The following is a 27,835-nucleotide window of genomic DNA, read 5'->3' on the forward strand; positions in this document are numbered from 1 at the left end:
CGCAGAGTACTTTTAAATGCTTATTAATCATGTTAACCTACTCGCCGGAACTGGTAAAACTACAAAATGTTACCACGTTTTTGGACATACTTACTAATTTTAGAAATGATTTATTATTTTATTTATGTATTTGTGAGTGAACACTAAAATTAATTTTAAAGTTAACTAAGAATAAGGAACTGGACTACTACGGCCCTCACCCTACCATATAGAAATTAAGTTGAATGCTGATATTTAAGTCTAATAATTTTAACATTTCAATGTATATAAAATAAGGCTTAAAAGCTCTGTTCAATATTTAAGTTCTAAACGAATTTATTTATTATCTCTAAGATATATTGTAAATGAACTTCTAAATAAAACAAATATATAATATATATCTTATATTGATATATGATATATACTAACATATATATGCATTACATTATATTTTATTATTCCATTTTTTATTGTACCATATAAGTTTTCCAAAGTTCACACAAATTCTTCTTTATACAGAAGTGCATTTTTGGGTATCTAAAAATAAATTATAATTCAATACAAAAATTAGAATAGGCCTGCAACTGCTAGTTTATTGAAGAATTCCAACATAGACTGAACATAGAAAGTACAAATTTGTACAAAAGTAAAGGAAGCATGCGAGTATATCCAAAATTAGAACGATTTAATATATAAACGACGCATATCTTTGCATTTTAAATGTCGTTAATTCAAAGATTTATATATAGAAAAGTACAATTATCCACAAGAGAGAGGCGTAGAGATATAGAACTATTTTTGTTGCAATTTAATGTGCAATAAATTAAAACCAAAAAACCTAAAAATTTATTATACACTTCTTTAAACGATTATATCTTTATGATAAACTATAAAACATATGTAGTTCTTGTAAAGACCGGTTTTTATACAAAAATTGTATCAATAACAATAAAAAAAAATGTGCTTCCTAAGCCCTGAAGTGAAATGAACTCGCTTTTATAATCCCATCGAGACCTTTTAGTTCCTTTCAATTGAATGTTAATCCAACATAAGCAAACTTAACTGATTTATAATTGATTGATAAATGCTGAAGACTTCAAAAAATGTACTGAAAAATGTTCATTTCTGTGTGCTAACTAAGCTGCTTAAAGATATAAATAACCTATTTGTTGATTATTGTTTCTTCCAGATATTTATAGCAACATTTAAATGCCTAAGTGGCAGATACAAATGTGCTTTGAGTACTTAATTGCCTGACTAATAAAGTGATTGAGAATGTTGTTAGATGCAGATTTTCAAAGATTTTATGGTCTCGTATATCCAAATTTGTTTGTGCTTACTCGTATATGTTTTAAAAGTGTGTCTTTATGTGTTCTATGATTTATGCACTACTAATTTTATTCATTTTTAAATAGAGGTAATTTGTTATTTATCGGGACAAATTAGTCATTTTTATTGGTTTTATAAAAGTAAGTTGGATATGGTTCTATTTTATTTTAGAAAAATTTTGTAACATTATTGTGTTAGTCAAAATGTTAGCCAGTCTTAGTCACAAAAACCTGAAAAAATTACACTCTTCACCGCTCCACTTCACTGCCTCACTACTTTTCAAACACAATTAGATGAATATGTAATGTCTCAGGAAATTAAGAGGGATCCAACTTTGCCTATTTACATAATAGATTATTAAAGTCTTAGGTAGTTGGAAGCCAGTACATTTACGAAGATTTTATACATTTAAGAGAATCATTTTCATGTAAATACTTTCGAAATTAATGTTCATAATTAGTGGAGATTTAGTGCAATTTATTTATGGATTTGTGCATATTATTGATGACCGTACAATAGTAGTATGCTAGCTCTAGGAGTCTAGACGCTCACAAAAATATGAAGACCAGGTCTATTTTTAGAGTTCCCAGACAACAAAAGATAGGAAACATGTGAAAATAGTTTTGATATATTTTTATATATACACAACCCACAATTTAGTCTCTATGCCGTCTAATGTGCAATTTTTAATTATAATAGTTTTATTTTTTTTGTTAATTATATTAAATTATATTTTAGAAAATAATATTTAAGAAATTGCAGACGAACCCTCTACTTTTATTCTTTGTGAGAGGGTTGTGGAATTATCAATGATAATTTCTTCTCCTTCAGACATAATTTGAAATTGTGATACTAAATTCTGATTGTACTACTTTTTACTATCACACTATTTTAATTTTTATGCTTTTCTATTGAGAGGATCTTTATATATATGAATATACTATGCCCAGCCTATTTATATCCATGTTAAAGACGCCTGCTATAACAATATGTATAAAATATACTATTTTACTAATTATACAACATGTACACATATAATATATATGTCTAATTTTTTTTTCAGGTATGTAACAATCTGATCAGTTTTTTAACATTTAATATTTTAATATAGGATTAAATGCTACAAGACCAACTAAGTATGTTATATACGATACATGTTATTGTTTATTTAATATAATTTTGGTTTGGTTAAATTAAAGTTATATTCTTTTTAAACTTTGAAGTAAGCATAGATGGAAATAAAAAAAACAAATTAATTGACATCTGTTTAATATGCACTACAATAAATCACAAAGATTATAATGTTTTGTTGAGATATTATTAATTACAGACGCAGTAAAAATATCACTCTGTATGCAGCTTCCTCACACTACATAATCCTGTATGTTAAAATGTGTCTAATAACCCGTCAGCACTCTCATCTCTCTTTAGCTTAGATTAGATGCTATTTTGTAGGCAAAAAAGTAAATTCGGTCTTTGGCTTGGGGATTACTAGAAGATTTGTATACAATTTTTTGACTGATCGTCAATCATAATTTAATTGTAAGCAGTTCAGTTGCAGTTAATTTCATAACATGTTAAGTGTCGAATATGGAGAATCGAATGATGAAACAGTTTGTTGCGAGCTATAGCTCTATTATCAGCAATTTCACAAAGTATAAAATGCAGAGCGAGTGTGGGAAATGTGGGAAAAATATACTAATAAAGTAGTAAAATTGAATTTTTCACATACCGAATTTTTTGATGACCTGGTGTGATGTCTATAGATATCTAGTTTTCTGTTTTTTTTTTGCTTTAAAAGCTATGCTGCCGAGTTGTTTGTTTTGGACTGAATGTCGAAGTAAATATACATTATTTGTAAAATTTAAATTTTCGTGTTGTTTTGCGAGAACGTTTATCCCTCTCTTCTCCTGCGGACTTCTGTTATGATATCATATAAAATTAGTGTAAATGAAAGTGAGGAAAGCGGTTGAATATCGTCTCTGCTTGATTGTACGAGTTTTTCTTGTGGATAAGACTGCAACTTACAAATTGTTGTACATTAAATAATGATATTTATTATTTCGGTTGGTATTTTCTATAGTTTCTCAAAATTTGCATTTTATCCTTAATGTCGACATATACCATGTTTGCCAAATTTTTCAATAATATGCTCGATTGTAGCATTTGAATAAAAGTAGCATTTGAAGAGTGTTTGTTTAAACCATACAGTTTTGTACTTTTTAGTTTGCAGCTAAGTCTTCCAAGAATGATTACAGCAATGGTTCTATATATAAAATTTAGATTTGTTATATTACCCAAAAACTTTCTCTCCTTAATATTATAAGGCCTTGCTTTCAACTAACGGATTTATTCAAATTAATTACTTAAAGGATTTATTTATTAATAAAAATTACTAACAAAAAAAATAAGAAAAGGTAATAATCGGGTGATCAAGCTTTAAACTTGTTGATGTCTTACTTGATAACTCCTCGTGTGATGCATAGTTTCTAGATTGTCGTTAGAAATATGATGAGTAACGTATGTATACAGGGTTTTTGAAGTGTTACGACTACACACAGATATATCTGTCAAACTGATATTGCCAACTACTAAAAATTCATACGAATGACATCTGTTTATATTGTTTACAAGCTATCACAAGCATTTGCGTCTAAATTTTTTTAAATTTGCGTCATTACGTTATAGTGGTAATCAAATATCCCAGTGAAGCATCTGACGCATATTCTAAAATGAACTCAAGGTAAAGTCTTACAAGTTCCAAAAGGCTTGGAGCAAGATCTTACACTAAAACAACAAAAAGTTAGACTCGAAAGAGCAAAAGAGTTCTTATTCTTGCACGAATGTGGCGAATTTCCAATGATCGTGTTTACTTAACTGAACGCACTGTCGTTTACTGCCATTTGAGACTACGAATGGCAACCTGAAGTAATTTTTCATCTCAAGTAATGGTATTGACAGCTATGACCGCTGATGGACCCTCTCCAATCGTTGTCATTGAGTCTGGTGTTAAACTTAATGCGACTTATTGCTTTAGAGCTCTGAGCACACATATATTTTGGTCTTAGACCATGGGCAATCCAACAAAACTGGGACCGTTTCCGTTTCATAAAGCTTGTGTTAACCAAAATGATTTAAAAAATCATGTTTCACACTTCATTTCATCCACACGAAATGAATGACTTTCGAATTTGTCAGATGCAATTTCGATGGACTATTCCGTCTGAGCTATTTGGATAGTAAGATGAGGACTAAAAAATATGCCAATTTAGATGCGGTGCAGAAAGCCATTGTTTAGGGATTCTGAAATTTTAATTATTTCCACAAATTTTTGTGTAGAATCAATTGAATTAATAAAAAATAATTTCACACAAAAAAGATACGGTCGCTTGAATAGGTAACAGTTCAATCGCCTAACGTTGTAGTTATTCATTATAAGCAATACTTATTAAATATAAGTATTTAGTTGTTTACGATTTTTTTCTCTTTATTCTTGATTGTCTATGCAAAAATCTCCAACTTTTTTTTGTTATTTTATTTTTGTGGATTAAAGTGATACACTGATTGTTCTTATTTTTTCTTGATATATAAAACATATATCATTAATTTTATTTGGAATTTTTCAAAATGGATTTTTTTTAAACAAACGTTTTTTTTGTTTGTATCTTGTAATTTATTTCGTAAAGCAACTTTGATGAAACAAAAAGTTCATTTCACTTCGACATTAAAAATTGAAGACCGTCTAACATTAAAAGGTAGATTAGAAAACTTATAGTCACGTATTAGCAACTATTAACTAAAAACAATTTTTTTACTTTTTTTACTTAGATATTTTTCCTTCGTTATTTACAGCAAACATTTTCGAGAAAAGTTTATCTTCCTCTTAAAATTTAATAAACTTTCTGTCATAGTCAATATACGAGTATATGAGCAAAAGTTGCAGCAAAACTGCTAAAAAATTATAAATCGAATTTGTGCTAAAAGTAAATACAATAAAAACAAATTTAGTTACAACTTTCATTTTTTTTACACTTAAATCGTTTCAATTTTCTATTTCACTGTAAAATAAATACGAAAGATATACGTGCATGCATCTTTAATTTACAAATAAAAATGAATGCATTCAACAGATTTTGCCAATATAATAAACACTTCAGTTGTGTGCATTAACTTTCAGCATTGCCATTGAATTGCCATTGAATTGCCTATAAACTCCACAGAGTTTGTCTGCGAAGAGCAACAGTAATGGTTTTTTCATCCACTTCAGAGGTTACTCCATGCGGCATTGGCAACAGATTCTCAGGAGGAAAATTCCCTATGTAAATTTTCTTCTTATTTTGGTTTATATTGCAATTATTTTATTTTATTTGGTTGTATATAAAATTTTATTTATTTTAAATTCATTTGTGTAATGTCGCGGGTATCTTTCAACATCTTAAAAGTTTAATAAAAAGTTCAACGAATGTTCAATTTTATTTAATTTCCAATAATAAGTACAAGAGAGTCTGTTTTCTGTATTATATGTCTTCGGTAATATCTCTTCGACCAACTTTTCTTTCACTATAATTATTGTACAATTATTTTAATTTACCAATACTATATTAAAATAATTTCATAACTCTCTTGACTCTTGACTAAAACTACACTTTTCCCAGAAACTAATTATACTGCTCTACAAATATAACATAGTTAATAAGTATGAAAAAAGTTTACTGCATAGAAATTAGTAATTATCGTAACTATTTATAATTGTACTAAGTAAGATAATCACGCTGAACTAAAGGGTAGTAAAAGTATGATGAGGAAAGATCGAGACACTTGTCAAAATACAAAATCTTCTTTTATAGCCAACAAACGCATGCGATATACTTACTGTAATAGTAACAAAAACCTACATGTCAGCAACAAAGTACTATACAAATCAGATACTTTAGGTTATGTTATATTATTTTATTATAGGAACGTATATTATTTGGAATGGAAGGGGGGTTGAATGGGATTACTGTTTGTAAATGTTGAGAATACCTAATATTCTATTGTCAAAGAAACAGAAAATATCATATGCAACATTAACATTGAGAAGTTGCATAAACTTCTGAGTTCTGAATAAAAATATTTATATTTTTATATTTTATTATATTTATAATATTTATATCTCTATAACTTGACCAATTTTTCCTATTTTATATTCTTTTATTATTTATGTCATTTTCTTTTTCTCTAACAATTTCTAACTATATGCGTTATTAATAATACCCTGTTCTTCATAGTTTTTCATCTACTCTTTGCCTTATTTTTCTTCTTCTTTCTTACTTTTCTTTTTCTCTCCCTCCAAATTTTATTTATTTTTTACTTATATTTTCCTTTCTCTTCTGTGTTTTCTTCCTTCTTTCTTACATTTTTTCCCTCTCCTATATTGTTTTTTTTCTCCCATTTCTTGTATACTTTCTCTCCTAATCTCCTTTGTGTTTTCTTTTGTCTTCTTTGTTTTCTTCTGTCTCCGTTTTATTTTCTTATGTATTTTGTTTCTCTTACTGTATCTCACTCTTTCTTCTCGCTCCCTTCTTTTCTTAACGTTTTTTTCTTTCTTTTCCAACTTTTTCATTGTCTTTCACTATCAGCCTGGTTTTTCTCAATATCTTTTTCTGTAACTATCTTTTTTCTCTCTTAATTTTTCTTTCTGTCTCACTTTCTTCCCACTTTCCTTTCTTTCCGTTCTTTTTCCCTTAATCGGTCTTTCTCTCTCTCTCTCTTTCTTTCTGTGTCTTTTTCTTTCTGCCTCTCTTCTCTTTTTCTTTCGGTCTTTGTCTCTCTCTTTCTTTCTTTCTGTCGTTCTTTATATCCCTCTTTCTGTCTCTCTTCCTTTCTTTCTGCCTCTCTTTTTCTATGTCTCTCAGTCTCTCTTCCTCTCTGTTACGCACTCTTTTCTCTCCCTCACTTGATTTATTTCATTCTATCTCTCTCTTTTTCTATCTGTTTCGCTTTCTGCACATATTCTCTCTCTCTCTCTCTCTATCTCTCTATTTCACTCTCACTCTTTCGATATGGCATTTTCAATTATAACATATAACATAGAAAATTACATTTTCGGTGATACTCCATAGTATCATTAAATGCTAAGTAGTGACAAAAAAATTGTCAATGTTTCCTTCTTTAACTCAACCTCTTACTTATTTCAGAGGTGTCGGTTCCTAGTTTAGTAGTCATGTTTACTAAAACGGTATTGTTCAGTAATGATTCGATAGAGACACAGATATATCTGTCATTTTAATTTAAGCATAAATATAGTCTTCTTTTAGTGTAATGACGTTTGTAGTGTTTACTATAGTATATTTAACCCTATTTCTTAATCTTGTATTGGATTATTAATTACTTTATAGACACCCTATCTCTCTTTCTCGGCTTTCTTGATGTTAGTTATTTATACAAAATTAACAAATTAAAATATAATTACTATTGGTTGTACCAAAAATGAATTCAATCATTTTTTTTCTAAATTACTTTGGTTAGTTATACGATCAAATCTTTGTATATCTAAAATGTTTTAGTTATAACTATGTAAGTTCAAATCAAGAGTTCCTTAAGTGTTTTGGTTCCGCAGCGTAATTTTAGTAGCCATGGGAACTTAATTAAATAGTTTCATTAAAAATTGTATGTTACAATGTACTTACTTTTCTTATACTCAAATTGCAATTATATTTATTCAATAATCCTAATTCCTTTTACTATTGGCTTTTTTGTGATTCGTCCAGAATCACTTTTGTCATTGTATCAGATATTATGAAATCACTTTTTAGTATTACTGTTGTTGCAGACTTTTGCCTCTAAAACTTTAAATGAAAAACTATAATTTTATTTGAAAAAATTCTCATAATTCTTTTGCTGCTCCTTTTGAATAGTTCTGGAATAATAAAAAAATCCAAAACAAATCTACATTATTTTAAATTGCATAGCAAATAAATTCGCGTACGTACAAGTAGCTGGCAACTGCATTATACTTTATTGGATTGCATTGCATGGGAATTGCATTCAATGTACCGACTGACTGACTGACTGGTCATGATTACGAGAATACTTAATAAAATATCTTTCACTAAAATACACTTGACTTCATTCATGTGCTTGTTTTTTACATGTTTTTGCTTTGTGGCTCACTCGCGTTTCCTTCTTTAATGATGACCGTGTTTTTTTTGTTCTGAAGTTCCTACTTTATTTTTTGTGTATCTGGATAGTGCCACGCAATGTATTTATACCGTAACGCCATTCATTCTCCATATTTTTTATTGCTTTAGTTTACTTTATAAATATTTATGGGAACAACTGCGAAAAAAGCGTAGTTCGTCCATGAATTTTATTATAGTGGCAACTATAACAATTAAAACAACTTAAGATATACAAAGAAAGTAACAACAATAAAAGAAATAGTAACAAAAAAATAATACCAACTTCAATTGTTGTTTGCTTTTAATTGTTTCTTTCTGTTGTTTGTTGTGAGTAGTTAATGGACATCTTAATTGGTTTCACATAATAACACTTAGCAGCAGGTTATGAATTTCTCCGTATTTCAAGTTCAAGTATAAAAATAATGAAAATATTAATAAATTGATATAATAAGCTCGATGGAGTAGATATGGATTCTTAAGACGCAACATGATCTGGAGAAACCGAACATGAACGATTTTCGACGAAACCGAGTCAGATTATACTGTCTGTGTAGCATGTATGTGGAATCAACTGCAACTTTTTTTAGGAGACTGGTTGACTCTTCAATTCCTTCCATAACATTGTTTCGGCAGTAAAATACTCACTAAAATAGAAGTAGTTAATTTTAGTCAATTAGTTAAAACTTTAGTCAATTAGCTAAAATGCAATATGATTTAATAAGTCAATCTACAGTGTCTATGTAAAGATCATACGGTTTTGTGAATTTTTTTTTTAAATTTATTTATTATTTTTTTTTGGTGTGTGTCTGATATTATTCCATTAATATTACATGTTAATGATAATTTCAATATATTTCATACAATTTCAATACATAAATAATTTTTTTTTGTTGTTTCTTGTTTTTGCAAAAAAAAATTTAATACCTTGTGATCAAAAAAGAACGAATTCCCGCGCTTATCCAATCGGTAAATTTTTTTATTTTCACGCTGGCAACACTATTATACACATTCTGTCAAAATTTAACGCATATCGTACGATTAGTTTTTGTTTGGCGTCTATACAAAGAACTCGAAAATTTTTCGTGTGGTAATTTTTAGCTGAATTTCATTCAAAAAAGCGTCGTTGTGATGTGGCCAAAGAGATGATTTCTAACGTAGATAGTGATTCCACATCCCACATTCATCGAACGCATCATAACTGGTGATAAGACATGGGTCTATGAATTTGACATGCCCACCAAACAACAATCGACCGAGTGGTGCTTCGAAGGTGAGCCGAAACCGAAAAGAGAACGCCAAATTCGGTCCAAAATCAAGGTTATGCTGACTGTTTTCTTCGATATTCGTGGTATGGTGCACTATGAATTCCTTCCGGACGATCAAACGGTCAATAAGGAGTATTATTTTGCCGTTATGCATCGTTTGCGTGAGGCCGTTCGCAAACAGAGGCCAGATTTATGGAAGGAAAACTCATGGATTTTACACCACGATAACGCACAGGCTCACACAGCGTTGATTGTGTCGCAGTTTTTGGCCAAAAACTCTACCAATATCATCAACCAAGCACCGTACTCACCAGATATGGCCCCATGTGATTTTTTCCTCTTCTCCCGACTCAAATTGCCATTGCGAGGAACGCGTTTTGAGACCATAGAGGCCATAAAAGAGAATTCGCTGCGTGAACAAAAAATTAAAAATTTACATTTTGATTTAAAATCTCGTTCTTTTCTGATCATAAGGTACTTAAGTAGGTTGGAAAAGTGCTTTTTAGACATTTTGTGTACCCTAATTCTAAGGTAGGGAGTTTTCTCATTTCCAAGTTTGTGTGCTGCAGTAATTAAGATAAATGGTTAGCACTGCTTTTTTGAATAGTTTCATGTATAATAGGGATTTCCAGGTCTTTGTGAATATCGTCGTTTGCGATTTTCCATCTAGCATCTACTATTGTTCGCAGAATTTTTGATTGCAGCCTTTGGATAGTATATGTATTTGCCTTACGGGTGGTTCCCATATTTCAATTCCATATTTCCAAATCGGAACAATAACAGTTTTGTAAATTAGTAGTTTGTTATCAATTGACAGACTGAAATTTTTACCAGGAAGCCAATATTGATCTGCAAATCTTCGTTGAGCTTCATTATTATTCTGTATTATGTGCTGCTTCCAAGTCAGCCTTTTGTCTAATAGTATGCCCAAGTATATAGCTTTCTTGCAGATTGATATATCAATGTTAACAATTTTTAGTTTCTGTTCTTTAAATTTCTTGTTGGTGAAAATAACTTGGACAGTTTTTTGCGGCGTTTATCTAAATCTTCCAGGTGTGAGACGAATGCGTCACTTCGTTCAGATAATTTTGAAGCTTTGTAGTTGCTTTTGTGATGTCATGGTTTGTTGATAAATGTCCAGTGTCGTTAGCAAACAATATAGTTAGTATTTCCCCACTTTTTGGCTTAGAAATGTCTGCAGTATATAGTTGATACAGTATCGGGCCTACAATCCCGTCTTTTATTTTTATCATGTGGGATGTGTCGTTTTGATACTACACAAAGAAGTATCTATCTTTGAGGTAGCTCTTCAGGTAGCTTTGACTACGTCTGAAAACACATCCACAGTGATCTTCTTAGAGTCTGTAAATCTAATTGTTTATTTTTTGATTTAATTTTATTAAATAAAGAAAATAATTTATAATTATTTAGTATCAAATTGAAACTTCTTCTTTAATAGCGTTACAATCCACACCGAATTTTGGGAGTCCCAAGTTTCATTACAAGATATTTTTATTTGTGTGTAGAAATTTTTGGTTTAACATTCAACTTTGAATATACGTTAATATAAATATTATGATCGTATGTATATATGGGGCAATAGTTTGTTGATAGAAATTTTTTTTCGTTAATCCACCTCGGTTATTTTAAACGTTGCTATTGGTCCTAGATAGAATATTTCGTCACTATATTTGAAATATAGTATTTTAAAAACAACACTAGGGTATCTAAATAACATTATAATTACTTTAGATCTTTGTAACAATTTCGTGCTAGCGTAAAATTGACTTCATATGAGGACTATAAAGAGTCTCAGGATTAGTTTCTCAAATAAAAAAGTTGAAGTTCTTCAATTTCGGCAGAAGTTGGTTGATAAAACGGCAAAGCTTTGCATTAATAAATGTTTTCGATAAAAAGAAGTGTTCAATGTATTTACTAGAACAAAAACTGTTGTTTTTCTTAACTTAATATATAGAAATGTGTCACTTAATAAATATTTAAATAAATATTGTTTTTTTTTGATTTATTTTCAGTTATGCTATTCATATAAATATCTACTTTTTTATAATAGAATATTTCAAAGGTTTCATGATATAATCAAAACATGACTAATAGTCATATATAAAAAAAATTATTTATATTAAACTTTATGTATTGAAGTATAAATAAAACATTTGTTTACAAATATAGGTCCATCTTGTGTTACATTAATTTACATTTGCACTTTACTTGAATAAATTTTTGTGGTTACGTTTAAACTAATAAAAATGTGAGTAATTAAATATTTAAAGCGTAAATTCACTAAACAATATCTCATATTTCAAACAATTTGTAAGCTTAAATGAATCTTATTATTCAAATGTGTTAATAGTAACTTGTATATACGTTCACTGGTATAAACGTACGTACAAAAATTGTATCAAATTTCAAAAAAAAAATTAAATTAAATTGCAATGAATTTAACGCTTAATGCACAGTATCTGCAAATCATATTCAGATATATTTTTATTTAAAAAATATTTTAACTTATTATATCTTTGAATTTCGTAATACGAAATTAGCATGCATATATGCTTATATCTTGTAAACATTAGTCATTCAGATTGTACATATTTAAAATTTTATTATGTATGAAGCAATCTTTTAATGCTAATAATACTATAATTATATTTATACCTATTTTTTTATTTTTATTTGAATTTTCATTGTTAAAATCCATTGTGTTTTAACAAGTGAACGAAAATAAACAGTAAACTATCAAACATAGTGTACTGTTTTGTATTTTTCTTAAAAAGCTCTAAACGTACAGTACACGAAATAAAGTTTGAAACACACCAAGCACAAAATCTTAATTTAAGTGAACTATTTCTGACATCTCCTGTAAATTTTTAATGTTCGCGTTGTGTTCTTTTATTGAATGTAGTGATCTTTTTTATTTCACGAATGTAGTCAACTTTTTAGTGATCTTTTACCGAAGGTAGTTTATTTTTAGTGTTCTCTTAGTGTCTATCGAATAAAACGACTTGGAAATGTTTTTAATGTGCAGCTCAGACTGATTGGGATAATGTAATTGACTGCAGACAAACTAAAGAATTCATCCTGAATTGATCAAAGGTCAGAATTAGGGAGTTTCTAATGCTGAACAGAAATGGCATCCGACTTGTCACAGGGTTTCTCACTGGACATTGCGGAGTAGAAAAGCATCTATCTAACCTAGGTATTACAAGAGACGATAGCTGCACACTTTGTTGCGAAGAAGAGGAAACAGCAGAACACATTCTGTGTCACTGTGATAGTCTCACCAGACTCAGACTTTGGTATTTATCAACTGCCTATCCATTTATAACGGAATTTAGCAACATCTCTCCAAAGGACATTACTACGTTTTTAACTGATAATTGTCAATGGAACTAAAATGGGTATGTCGCAATAATCCTTAAAGGATGCAGTGATGTGGTGACAACTTTCCAACCCGTTTTTGAATCAAACATAATCTAATCTAATACTATAACTAATTTGTTCTTTCGTTTGCATAAGAAGAAGAAAACATTTTGTTTGCATTTGTATTGCATGTTACAAACATTTGTTTGTGTTTTTTGTAATAAAGAAAATATTAAGATAAGAAAAGAAAGAAAAATAAGATATAAGAAAAGATAAAAATATTAATTATTTTCTTTTAATATTTGTGTTCGCAAACACAACCTCTAAAGATTTTTCTTGTGTTTCGGACATAAGCATTACACTACGATCATGTACTGTTTGTTTTCGTTTACTGATTTTAATATTCTAAACAATTATAAAATTAATAAATTTGACTCGATTTTATTTAATCAGAGGTATCTTACGTCGAAGGCGTTTGGATTTACGCCATCAGCGATTAGCAAGAATTATTGTACGCCTGCTTATTAATATTATATATTAAAATATTGCAATCACGATCAATTACAGATCGTTTTTTAAGATCAGCTATACAAAAGCATACTCTTCTTTTAGAGAAGTTCCACAAAATAGTGTTTAGAGTCCTGCTATTCTTAGTTTCGCTAGCGATACATCAACGCATGCGTGCAATTCACATTAATTAAATACACGGGACTTTAAACATAAAATCATGTTGCAATATTAAAAGTTAATTCGAGAAGTACAAAAAATAAGTCAAAATAAGGAAAAAATATTGCCATACTTTTACTAAAAGAGGCAGTGGTAACGCTGTCACTGCCGAAACATATAACAGCATTGCATGCGGTACGGATTTTAATTTGATTTCACTGTTTTTTTCGCTTTATTGTGCCGTTCATTTGAGTCAAAAAAGTTGAAAAGCATTTTACATGGACATATTGTTTAGATAGCCTTTTTAGTAAGAGTGTGATATTTTTTTTCGCTCACTCTCAGTGTTAGTGTTCTTAAAACATTTTAGTTTCTAATTCCTTTTTATCTGTTTATCTGGTCTTATCTGTTTAGAAAGCTATCTGTTTGGGCAGATCTTAAATATACCATAGCAACAATCGTTGGTAACACTGCTCTGTTCTCAGCTGGAGAAGTAAGTTGGTGAAATTATTGTTTAGATTGAGTAGTTGTATCAAAAACGGAACTATAGTTATATGTTACTGTGGACATGTAACACAAGAAAAAAAAATACAATACTATGTATATAAATATACATATCCGATTTAGATATCTTGATATACCATTGTAGCAAAGTTGTGGTAAAACGATCCTCTAAAAATTAAAGGGAAACTTCAAGTTTTAAGATATGAGGTACCAAAATTTAGTTTAAGGCCATACATAGCAGCTATAGCTAACAAGTCTAACTTTAATTTTGTAGATGCAGTTAAGCCATTTGAAAAAGTACTAAAATATATATCTACTAACTTATGGGACAGAAATCAACTGTGTCCTAATTTCTAATGTTTTAAACTTTTTCAAATTGTTATATAATACAGTGTTCCATTCTGAGGACCTATTACTCAAATAACTAAAAAACCTACAACCCAAAGATTACAGAAAAAGGTGTGGTTAAAACTCTTTTTTACAATAGAACTTGTCTATGGAGCAAAATAATATAAAACTGATTTATAATTAATGTAAAATATTATATGTAAAACATAATAAAATTATTAGATGGTCTAATTTATGATAACAAGTTAAAATAATAAATCAACATAAAAAATATGGAATATAATTTTATTTTATCCTTTCCGTTTTCAATTTATTCAATATTTATTTATGTAATAAATATGCTTATTAAGATTTAATGGTTAGTCAGTAAAATCATTTTTTCATATATTTCAGTCGCTATAAACACTAAAAATATTTATTTAAAATTTTTAAAACTAATTTATAGTTTACGATAAACGTCTAATTTAGTAAATAATGTCTACATTTTTGAATAACAAAAACAACATCAAGTATTATTTTTTTGTTTGAATCTAATGTAACTGGCCCATAAATCAGAAAAGTGACATCAAGTTCAACGGCAAAATGAAGTTGCCTATGTATCATTGCAAACAATTACAAAACCAGTGCATAAATGTAGTTAAAATTTTTATATAAACAATACCAGCGAGATAGCACATTAGTGATAGTAGCTGACAAAGTCGCGTTACCAGGTAGCCCCTCGTTCAAAAAAGCCGTAAATTGTATTTGTACCAGTTTCTGAAGTAGGATTTTAAAGGCTTTTATTATACTTTAAGAAAAAGTATTTGCAACGTAAAAGCTAAGTTCATGTGAAAGTTTTAGAAATGAAAAAGCTGAAATGAGTTATAGATACATATCTATTTTTTATATATAGTAATATATCTATATTTATATATAAGTAATATATTTCGTTATTTATAGACTGTTTATTATATGATATTTAGTCTAAAAAATATAACTTTTACATAAAATAGCGTCAGTTATTTTGAGGAACTTCTTCCATCACTGCACTGTCGATATAGTGGATATGGTCAGATATCACATTTGTAAATATGTATGTATAAATATGAATTAAAAATTTATTTTTAAAATACTTAAGTATTATTTCCCTGCAAAATATTGTAAAGATATAAAATTTTTTTTTTTGTTTTGTAATGATGACTCGTCTATACCGAAGCGTTTAGAAGCGGACATTTCTATAACGACTTCATTAAAGAAGTGTTCAAATACGTTATATGTCACTTTTTTTCTTCAAATTCAATTTCTTTAGCATATCTTATTCTGAATGTTGAAGTCTGAATGTTGTTAAAAATATTACTTATTTGAATTTGAAGGCTAATTGTGATATGGGGGTGAGTATGAGATGTACTAAAAAGAAATCGATTATTTTGTCAATAGATGGCTTTAGTTATCTATTGTATCCGTATCCTGCGTTTTATAAGTCTTATCAGGTTACACTAGATAGCGTTAGAAAAATGAGATTTTGTACTAAGGAAAAGAAAAATATTTGACAGTTTGGTGACTCAGTTTTATTTGAGCATGCGCAAGGATGGACATTAGCAAAAAAAAAATACGCCGTATTTTACAATTTTTCTTTTATGAAGGCGAAAACGCAAGTCAAGCACCTGAAGATGTGAATAGTATTTATGGTCCCGACAGTATCAACTGTAACAGTCAATCATGTGCAATTTTGGTTTCATCGATTCCGTTTCAATTTCGGTAATTTCGAAGATGTACCACGCTCTGGCAGGACAATTGTCAAAAATTGTCAAGTCCGACCATCATGTAAGTACTGTTTTGATTGCCCAAAAACCGTTTGCAACTATTTGAATAAGATTGGATACAAAAAGAAGCTCTATGTATGCGTTGCACACGAGCTTACGCAGAAAACGTCCATCTGTGAATCGCTGCTGAATCGCAATGAAAAACAGTCGTGGTCGAATCACGGTGAGACGGCTAAAACGGTGGCCAAGTCAGGATTGACGGTCAGCAAGGTTTTGCAGTATTTTTGCTGGAATTAGAAGGGAATCATCTACTGTAGCTGCTCTCTACAGTGAGCAAAGCTCAGCTTGAAACTTTATTTAAGTCCATTGTAGTAGTGGTCTCCGTTTATTATACTTTGAAAACGTTATACCATCAGAAACATTGCTTTTAACGATAGCTCTTCCCATTTGCAATGTTGTTTTATCTTATTATCCATTTAAATTATTGAATTATTAACTTAAGTGGATGTATTATTAACAACATTATTATCATCGTTCAATCAAGAATAGTATTCTATGAGATATATTTCATTTATTGATGTTTATACTAGAGCTTTTAAATTTATTCGAAACTTTCGAAGCTGTTAGCATTTAATTCTTTGTTTAAATATACTTTTTCATTTGGCTCCAGTACAGCAATTTGTTCAACCTCATACAACCTCATATTACAACCTCATATTCGCTGTTTTAAGTTTCTGTAGATAAGCGGTTCAAGCAGTTCGAATATATTTGAGCTTTCAAAGAGTTTCACTCAAATGTCCGAATTTGAGCATTGAAACATTGGTATGGGATTGTAGTAGTGAAGATATTGCTCATTGATAGCTATCTGATTATGAATACACTCTCTGTTACATCTCAAAAAGAAAGACAAATACCTACGTGAGAAAAAATCTGTTCTAACTCACTACGTCGTCAATCTGTTGTTAATTGCACCATCACGTACAATATTACTTTTTAGTGTATTTTATAAAAATATTTATTTTTGTGATTTTTGTTTTTTAATATTGTATAAAAATATTAAAATACTCTAAGCACATAAAGTTCTTCCCGCAAACAGATGTTGCACTTCTATATCATATTCAGACATAATTTAACAATAACGATAGCACTCATTTATACTCAAAAATATGAATTTTGTATAAATATTTATCATATAACAAAATTAAAGAGCAGTTAACTTAAGATATGTAAGTAGGCAAAAATAATTTTTGTTTACACTTTATAAGATTTTGAAAGACATGGCCGCGGACGTCTTTATTGTAACTTAAGAAAATAGAATTTATTTCTTATCAAAATACGAGTTTGTTTAAATGTTGTATATATACAGGATGTTACATGTCAAAGTGCTTAAACTTCAGGAGGTGCTTTAATAATCCGAGAATCAAAAAAATCTGTGAGAGATAGATCCATTTGTAATAGTTAAAATTATCAAAAAAACGATACTTGAAAGTAACATAGGTCATATATAAGTATAAATGTATAAAAAATTGTTCATGCAAATAGTTTAAGTAGTATACCAATATTTAGTCCATTAAATATCCTCTCATTTGATATTTAATGAATTTTTGTAATTAAGAGGGCACTGAAAATATTCTGCTTTAAAATACATACAGTCCTAGTCAAAAGTATTTACACAAAGAAAGTTTTTGTGCATATTGGACTAAAACAGTTTTTTGTCGTTGTTGTTGGAGGTAACATAAGTTGCAAAAAAAAATTGTTGTTGTCACTTAGCTTTATCTATGCAGAACTGCACTGGTGCTTATTAGTTGTCAAAGATATTTACACAAAACATGAATTTCATTTTCTTCTTCTTAATTAATGAATTTTTTTAAGGCAGTAATGCCTTAATTATCGAATTGAAAATATGAAAGAACTATGTTTATATCTTAAATTAAAACAAATTAACTTATATTTTATAAAAAATGGACTAATATTATCTTCAAATCCATTACAGAGGTCTTACAGAGAAAAATCTTCAGAAACATACTACATACCTATCTATTAATTTATATATGTACATTTGGATCTGCCTCGACTTTTATTAAGTTGACAGATATTGCATTACTCTTAACAATGGTGATTTTCTCTGGTCATTGCCCAAAGTGTTATTTGATTCTTAGTCAATGCGAACTCCTCTTATACGTGCTGAATCTGAGCAGTGGTGTTATTGAAAGCCACACTGCATGCCAAGTACAGACTGAATTTCGTTCAGTATGTGCAATGGCCAATAATGACTTGACAGTGGTAGTAGTTGTTCGTGCATATGGCATGGCTAACAATTTTAGGTAAACCAAACCATAAAACACTAACTAGTTGAAGTAACAAAGTTAGCGCTCAACCACAAAATAACAAAGTGAAACAGTGGAGTTGAAAATCCGTTCACTAAACTGAAATATTGTAAAACTACACCAGGTTTGAAACTTGCGAGACTGAAAAAAATTAAATAAAGTATGATTTGTCTGGTTGAGTGCGTTGAGTTTAGTCAAACAATTTATTTATTTTTTTTATTTTTTTTCTTGTCGTATTTTGTTTTGTTTTTAGAATATTCTTCTGCACACCTGCTATAAAAATTCTTTTAAGTGAGTTACACATACCAAAAGGTTTTAAAAACGCTATGTATCTTATTTTGTGCCTACATATTTTTATTTTTCGTTCAATTTTTAGTATTTTTTTGTTATATTTTTGTTATTATTAATATTAACAAATTTTATTAATGGTACAAAAAACAACAGGTAATGGATTTAATAAAGCATTGACATTTTTTAAAATTGTTTATAGGTGCGGGAAAAGAGAAAAATGCAAAATATGAGCAAGAAATCGCATCAAAAGTTCTTTAGGCGTATTTAACTAAAACATAATATAATACTTTTAAATTGTTTTATGTACTATTATTATTGTTTATTAATTCCAAAAAGTATGTTCAAAATATGTTTCTTTGTTCTTGGAAAAATTTGTTGAAGTTCTCATAAGTACAGTATGATCTCGATTAATGCAAACCCCGAATATCGCAACTCCTCGGTTATTGCAACCTCATAAACTTTTCCTGTATTACCTTTGATATTGTAACTTTAAAAATTGACTACCGCGAAAAATGTAACTCTTGCTAATTATTTTCCTCTCTTGCATTCTTAGTATTTTATTTGTCACTTACATGGAAAAAAGTTCCATCACATGTTATTCAAAAAACTGTTCAAACCTTAAAATTAAATAATGGTCAGTGGACTGATGACGACAACATACCGTTGCATCAAATAAAAGCTAATATTATTAAAGATAAAATTTCAAAAATTCACTTCATGAAATTATTCCTGATAATATTATTTCTTAACAAAAAATGGATGAGTGGATCACCGAATTTTCTATGGAAAATGTGTCTCTTGGTAAACAATTTAACATCGATTCAGACTCGGAAACTGAGGACAGTGTAATAATTACAAGTTAAATCAAAAATAACGTGGCAATAAATGCTGAGGAAAATTCCATACCTCTTACAAAAGTTGTAATAATTAAAGATCTAAAAAATGAGGCAGTTGAAATGAATCATATTTGGCAGGACCCGAGTTCGATTCCTGGTACTTGCAGTCTCAAAAATAATTATTTACGAATAATTAAATATAAGAATTATTTCCAAGACCACTGATGATGGGTATTTGGCAATACTCGAAACAGCTGTATGGTCAGCCAAAAATTCAATTAATTAAAATAATTTAAAAAAATAAATTTTTGTTGTTGTTTCACTTTTGTTCGAAAAACCTCTTTATGTAAATATAACAAGTTTCTATTAAAAATATAATAGTCACTTCCGTCTGGAAAATTTGACGTTTAAATTACAACTTATTCACAAAAATATGCTTCTCGCCAATAAATATTGGTTCTCGCCCGTGCGACTAGTGGAGTAACATTAGCATGACTTTCTCAGCATTACGTTCCTAGATTAGGTTCTATACATAAGAAAGAACAAATCATGCAACAAATAATGCCTCTACGAATAGAATAGTTTTGAAATTTAACAATTAAAAAAATAAAAAATATAATTAATTAATTAATTCAATTATTCTACAGCTGGTTTATGATTTCGTTCTAATATATAAATACAACAAGTAAAATTGTTAATAAAAACTTTCATAGCAAAAGTAACAAAAACTCCAGCAAAAATATGCGAACATAAAAAAAAAAGTCAAATACGGCTTTGGATCAGTTGGTTAAGGTGCGCTGATTCTGAGCTTCATATTTGGCAGGACCCGAGTAGGATTCCTGGTACTTGCAGTCTCAAAAATAATTACTTACGAATAATTAAATATAAGAATTATTTCCAAGACCACTGATGATGGGTATTTGGCAATACTCGAAACAGCTGTATGGTCAGCCAAAAATTCAATTAATTAAAATAATTTAAAAAAATAAAAATTCTTGTTGTTGTTTCACTTCTGTTCGAAAAACCTCTTTATGAATTTTAATTGCAAAAAAAAGTAAGCTGAAATAACAAGTTATTATTTTAAAGTAGTAAGTAATCATATTATTTTCTAATAAACTTTGTGTTAATGCCTCTTAGTTTGACTAAAAAAGTTTAAATACACTAAACAAACTAAACTCCATTATTACAACCACCTCGATTATTGGAACACCTTCGAATTCTATTAGTTACATTAATCGAGGTCATACTGTATATATGTATACACATTATGTAATCTAAAATCAATGAAAATTTCGTAAGTGTGACTTTTTGTGTTGAGTCAAGTCTTTCTTATGTATGGGTTGCGCTGTCACTTAAGGATGTGTCAACTCTAAGGCACTGTAATGCTAAATTTGTGATTGTCAAGCGAATGAGCAAGGTCTATCTTAGTGTGTTTGACAATTTTTTGTGTATAAAAATGTCGTATAAGAGAGTTCAACTGCAGCAAAGTACTTCAAAACAATAAAGTTAGCCTGAGGCAACGAAGTTATGTCAAAAAGATGTATTTATGAATGCTAAAAGTAGAGTTACTATCGGTTATATAAACTGATGCAATGAGTGACATCAAAATTTGTTGCTTATCCAACAGATTGTGTTGAAACATAATATAGGGTGTTTTTTTAGCTGCATGAGAACTGTCGATAATGATAACTATCGTTTGACAGCTGAAAATGTCAAACTGTGTTGACATTTTGTTCCGTTAGGTATGTCAATTCATCATAAATCGTTTAACACTAGAATAACGTTTCCAAATTGTGGAAATTTACTTTGAACAAAATAAATCTGTTCGCAAAGTTTTTACAGCACTTTGTCGATTTCACGGTCAACATGATCGGCTCGTTTTCGCACTAATTGTCAGGAAAAGGAAATGTGCGTGCCGAAGACGGGGGCATCCTCGGTCCTTATTTCTTTCGAAATAAGGAATCAGCTAGGAGCTGCCATTATGGTGAATGGCGAATGTTATCAAGCTATGCTGACTGAATTTTTGTAAACAATTTTCAAAAATTATTTAGTTAAATATCGACGTTGACGACATTTGAATCCAACAAGACGCCGTCTTCCAACTTACCATACTGCGTGCTTAACAATCAATTTATTGTAACTGTTACTGTAACTGCCCCACTGTCCGCACTGGTTTGTGCGATTTAACGCCTGTCGATTACTTTTTATGAGGCTATGTTAAATCATTGGCTTATGCCGACTTATGCCGACAAACCAGCAACTCGCAGCATTGGAAGCCAATGTGGCGATGTTCATACCACTATTGACACCATGCGGTCATATTTATTGCAATAAATAGTCAAATATTGAACTGATCGAATGAATCATGTAACTAGTAGCCGCAGTGGATATTTCCCGGAAATCATATTCCAAAAATATATGCCATGAAATTATGTACCAGATTATAATAAAAAAGATTTCTTTCCAATAATATTTATGTCTTGTGTTACCATATTAAGTTATCATGTAGCTAAAAAAAACACCCTATACAACTGTTATGCTACAGCCAGTATATTCTCCAAAACATGGATTGGACCGCACCTCGCGGTTTTTTATACAGTCAGCGACAAAACTCTACATACACCCTCCATTTTTGCTAGCTCGTAAATCCAAGGACATAATAGAAAAAAGTAATGATACAGTTTTGTTTAGAACTGTTATTTAATAATAATAAACAAAAGAAAATTCATTCATCAATATAAATTAACAAAGTTATTCGAAAAAATCTAAAAAAATCATTGACAAAAGTCTACATACACTTCATTGATTGTTAGATATAGTCGACAGTAATTTAAATGTTAAACGGGAAAGTACCGTTTTTCATATTTCATGCTTGTGGCATGAGTCATACATTTATATAATGCACTTAGTTGTGCTTTGAGAGTGGTATTTAATTGACACGATGGGTCCACGAAAAGAATTTCAAGTGATATGCGAAATCTGGTTATTAAGCATAGAAATGAAAAAAAACCTTATGGTAAAAATATCAAAACTAGTAAATTTGACTCGATCAACAGTTCAGACGATAATAAAAAATTATAAAAATAGCGGTTCTATTGAAAATAAGCCTCGCAGTGGCCGCCCAGGGATACTCATACGTAGGGATGTCAGCTTGGTTTTAAAAGAAGTTAACAAAAATCCGAAAGTAAGTGCCTTAAAATTAGTCGAACACATTGCTAGTGCAACTGGAAAGCATGTCAATCCATAGAGTTTTGTCGCTGACTGTATATTCCTAAATCAAAAATTTGGAAAACAACTTAATTTAACAGTGTATAAAATACAGTCAAACTCGCAGAGTGACCTAAAGTGCCGTTTATCACTCCTGCTGGTAATGTGATAAGAAAGAAGCTTTCTATAATCCGTTACCATTATATTTAAAACTTGCAATAGTCAATAGTTTTTAAATTTTCTATTGATAAAACTATTTATATGTTATTTACTTATTAAATTACTAATTTCGAATAATTTTCTTGACAGAATAAAATTTTTAAAATTTAAATATATGTAATTGTAATATATTTCTTTTATTCCTGCGCCAATTCTTTACAAACTCAAGACAATTTTTGTTATCTATTCTTTAAATACTAATGGTCTTAATAAAAAACATAATATTCTTTATTATTATTTTCTTAATATAAACAAAATTATTACAAATCTTGCTTATTGAATATAAGAAAATTGAAAATTTTTGATAGTAAATTTCATTTTTATGAATTCACTAATTAACTACAATAATTTTGCAGCTCATAAATTGTTTCTAAATTAAATTAAATTAAATCAAGCTTTAATAAGTTTTCTGTCACCAGCAACTCCATTTTTATATTATACGTCAATTGTAATTATTAATATTAGTATAATTTGTTTATTTAGTTTTTACTATATTAACATTTTTTCTATTATTTAATTGTTTAAATATATAATAAAATTTTTTGTTTCTATTTTTTCAGTATCTACGAAAACAATATGATTTCGAGTATATAAAGGTAATCTACTTTTTTTTTTATAAAATAATTCATTTCAGATTAAGCGATATATTTTGTAAGCATATTGCAATAAGACTGCCGTTTATTTCAAGAAGTACATACGAATCAAGATTATTAGCTTATTTAACCAATTAATTATAAGATACACAGCTCACAAGATAGAGTTGCCAAAAGTATGAACTTGTCTAATATGATTGATTTTGGAAATATATGCAGAATTTCCAGTCAGATGTGGTTTTTTGAAACTCAAAAGATTACGACTGTTAATACTTTTTCAAGTGGTCATCAGTAACTTGAAATTGAAGAGTATTTGGAAATTTGTTTTGTTTTTTTATAAAAATTAATTGTGATAGTCTTATATATATATATCAATTTGTCAATTCTTAAACTTGTAAGTTTCTCAAAAATAAAGTTTCTGTTAAGTTTATTTCTGATTTTATTAAAAAAAAATTTATATAAAATAATAAAAATTCTTTTTTTTGGTATAAGTTACCTTTTTTCTTAATGATATATTTATAATTTAAGTATTTTATTTTGAAGTAAAGAACATTTAAATTCCAATAAAAAATTATAATGTCTCTCCTAGGACACATCCCATATATCTTACTTTACTTGTACTTACAGTATGCCGTCAAGTACATTATAATCAAAACAAAAAATTAATATATAATCCCTTTTAAAGTAAGTGCTTACTGATATTTATTTTCTTACATTAATAGAAATTTTTTATTTTTTTACATTAATAGACATTTTAATTCCAACTATAATAAGTTATGTCGAACTAAATCGCTTTTTCAGATCGGCACAGCGTCTACTTACAATAACATATCTTAAGAGTTTAATTTAGAAGTTTTGCCATATAGACCTGCACACTTCTAGAATGTTGCAGATGTCTACCAACAATACGTGTCATCATCTTATAGATCACCTCAATGTTATTCTGTAATAAAAAAGTAATACGAATTTATAAAAAAAACAATAGATTTGTGTTGTTTTTATTTAAAATTTTCCAAAATATCGATATTGAGGACCATTAAAAAAAAAATTTTATTGTTATAAGAGACAGTATTGTACAAATAGAATATTTAGTATATATAAGAAACTTTTGTCATATTTTTGAAATTATTTGATATGTTGAAAGTTAATTGCAAAATAAAAAAAGTCTTTTTAAAATACATTATATAGTAAATAATACTATAAATTTACTTACAATGTCTTTAGTATGATTTGCATTTTTAACAACTACTGATGAGAATCCTTTTCTTGCATTACAATAAACGTTTATAAGCCATCATAATAAAGATACATGTAAATATTAAAGATAATTAGATATTTGTTGTCAATGAAAATCGAAACTTGTATGTATGTTCGAAAATATGTTCGAAAATATGTTCGAAAATATGTAATGTATGTTGATTTCGCAAACATCTACAATGATCATAACCCAGAAAGAAAATATAGAAAAACTGGAAGTTAATAATACTCTTATGTGTTAAAAATTTTAACAAACCTTTATTGGCTCAATGTATTCCTTACAGTGACGTCAACGACTTCAATATAGACTTTATTTCCTATACTCCAACCAGAACTGATGCGGAGAACTGTTAAGCAGTAGACCGACGTAAAAAATTAAAGTTTCTTGTATTAACGTATGAATACTCCTGTTTAGTTGATTAATAGGCCTTGATTACCTAACCTAGTTTATGATCGGAAATAAGAACTTGTTATTCTGTGCAATATGTGAGAAAATAAATTTAGTTTGAGTTTTAAAAAAAGCAATTGTGTTTTCTCCTTTAAATAGAGTGTGAAATTAAAAGTTGTTTAAATTATTTTAATTTCTTGTTCTTTCTTTTAATTTTTTTAGTCTAATATTTAATAGTATATGTTTAAAATATGCATATATTTAATATTATATATTTTAATGTTGCTTGCACATATATATATATATATATATATATATTATTTGCTAACAAGCATCTGTTTATTAGTTATGGAATCAGAACCGTCAATACTTTGACCTAAAGCCCACAAATATACTTCTCTATGTAAAGTTTCATTATTTATTTCAGTTAAAAATGGAGATATGCGACTCAAGTTTTGTAGTATTTTTACATAAGCAATTGATTGTGTTGTTCTTTTATATACAAATAAATTAAATTTTAAAAAATAATGATAATTTTTTTTTTTAGCAAATAGAAGTTTTTGCTTTTTAATAGACTTAATTAACATTAATAAAAACCAATTAAGAGTGACATTCATTTGCAGTGTTTATTTTATTTTGATGAAAACATTTCACTTACGTTACATCACGTACAATATTATATTTGTGTATAAAAATATTTAATTTACTTATGCTATTTCCTCAATTATTTATTATTTAACTTCGATATATCCCAGTTATGATTATATGGTGACTGCGTGTGTCAGATAAAATGGTTTGTATTCCTATTTAATTTTAAGGTCTACAAAAAAAACATCTCCATCTAATGTAGTAAATTTCAAAATTGTTTTATAACACAAATGCTATGTTACCGAACAATAAACATAATAAGTAACCCACCACTGGGTTCATTATAATCATCCAAATAAACTTTGTTACTTAGCTACAAATATAAAAAGAAACAAACTACTTGATTCACAAAAATAATCATCATTTAAGAGTCATTACTAAAAGATTAATCCTAAATATTTTTTTTCTTTTATGGATATTTATATTTCTTGCAAGTAATGTATACTACATCAACTTAATATAGTCTTTAGATTTTTATTTATCTATTTTATTGTTTTTCATAATTTTAAAGGCTCATTATGTTTTTAAGTATTCTCCAAGCTGCCTTAGAAGTTGAATACAGAAGATTATTTAATATTACTAAAATAAACTCTAAAATATATGCAGTCGTCCTCGTGAAAAATATTTTAAAATATATTCATAAATAATATTAACTTTCTTCTTCTCACGGTTTTAAGATGTTGTATATAGTTCGTTTACTTACACTTCTATCTATTCTTCACATTCTAAATACTTTCTAAAAAATGTTATAATGTTAACATACGTTTTTTAGCTTTAAAATGTTTATATTTAGTTTTATTTTACAAATAACTTTAAATATATTTTAAACAATTGACTAAAACTGAATCAAATTGTTTTTTATTTACACATTTTATATGCAATATTAATATCTATACACATGGATATCTTCAAACCACTTTTTTTTTTGTTTTTGACAAATACTTGTAATTTCCTAAGGCATTTATGTACATTTTTTTAAACGTTTATGTCTATCTCATAAAATTTTTCATAATTAAAAGCTAAATTTGCATAAAAAAATGTCTCCAAACCCTCACATTAGCCGTCGTTTAAAGTCAATTTCCAACGGATTTAAATATTAATTCAATTTACTATGAGTTTTCAGTGACTTTAAGTCACATTAAATAATTTAAAAGATACGTTCAAGTAATAATAAAAGTAATATAAGTTTTAAATTTGCATATTTACTTGAGGCTTAAATTTAAATTTTTTTCATTTCATTTATTTTTGATATTTTAGTGACGGTAAATATTTGTTGACAATTTACAATTGCGGACTTCGGTTATACGAATATTTTTCTTTCTCTCATATTGTCAACTTGTTGACTTAAAGTCAAGAAACTTTCACTTTCACTCGTTCATTTATAAATTGTATTAAACGTGCTTTAAGTATTACAAAAAGTAAAAAATATGTGTGGAAAAATTGAGGTATATTATCTAGTCGATAGTATTAAATAAAAGTCATGTTTCTGCTTGCACACAAAAATTATTAAGTATATTTTAGTGAAAACGTTGCCCAAAAATTAATGAATGAACTAAAGCTGGATACAAAATATATATTTTTTGAAATAATCTACTAAAGAGATACGAAAATTCTGACGGTTTCCAAACAGGGTTTAGTAGTAAGTCCATTTGTTTTCTTCGCCTTATGTATGTACATAAGTGAGGTACTTTCATA

At 28.5% G+C, this 27,835-nt stretch overlaps 1 protein-coding gene across 1 annotated transcript in view; it reads left to right on the plus strand.

Annotated features, from left to right (window-relative positions):
* LOC119687991 (GTPase-activating protein CdGAPr) overlaps positions 1-27,835 on the plus strand; it is a 196,211-nt gene that overhangs the window by 11,621 nt on the left and 156,755 nt on the right. Inside the window, exon 2 of the mRNA XM_038102575.1 lies at positions 23,815-23,850. The gene's annotated coding sequence lies outside the window, so the exon portion shown is untranslated. The remainder of the gene's footprint in view (positions 1-23,814; positions 23,851-27,835) is intronic.

Source organism: Teleopsis dalmanni, chromosome X, assembly GCF_002237135.1.
Source record: "Teleopsis dalmanni isolate 2A chromosome X, ASM223713v2, whole genome shotgun sequence".
In the NCBI taxonomy this organism is placed as follows: domain Eukaryota; kingdom Metazoa; phylum Arthropoda; class Insecta; order Diptera; family Diopsidae; genus Teleopsis; species Teleopsis dalmanni.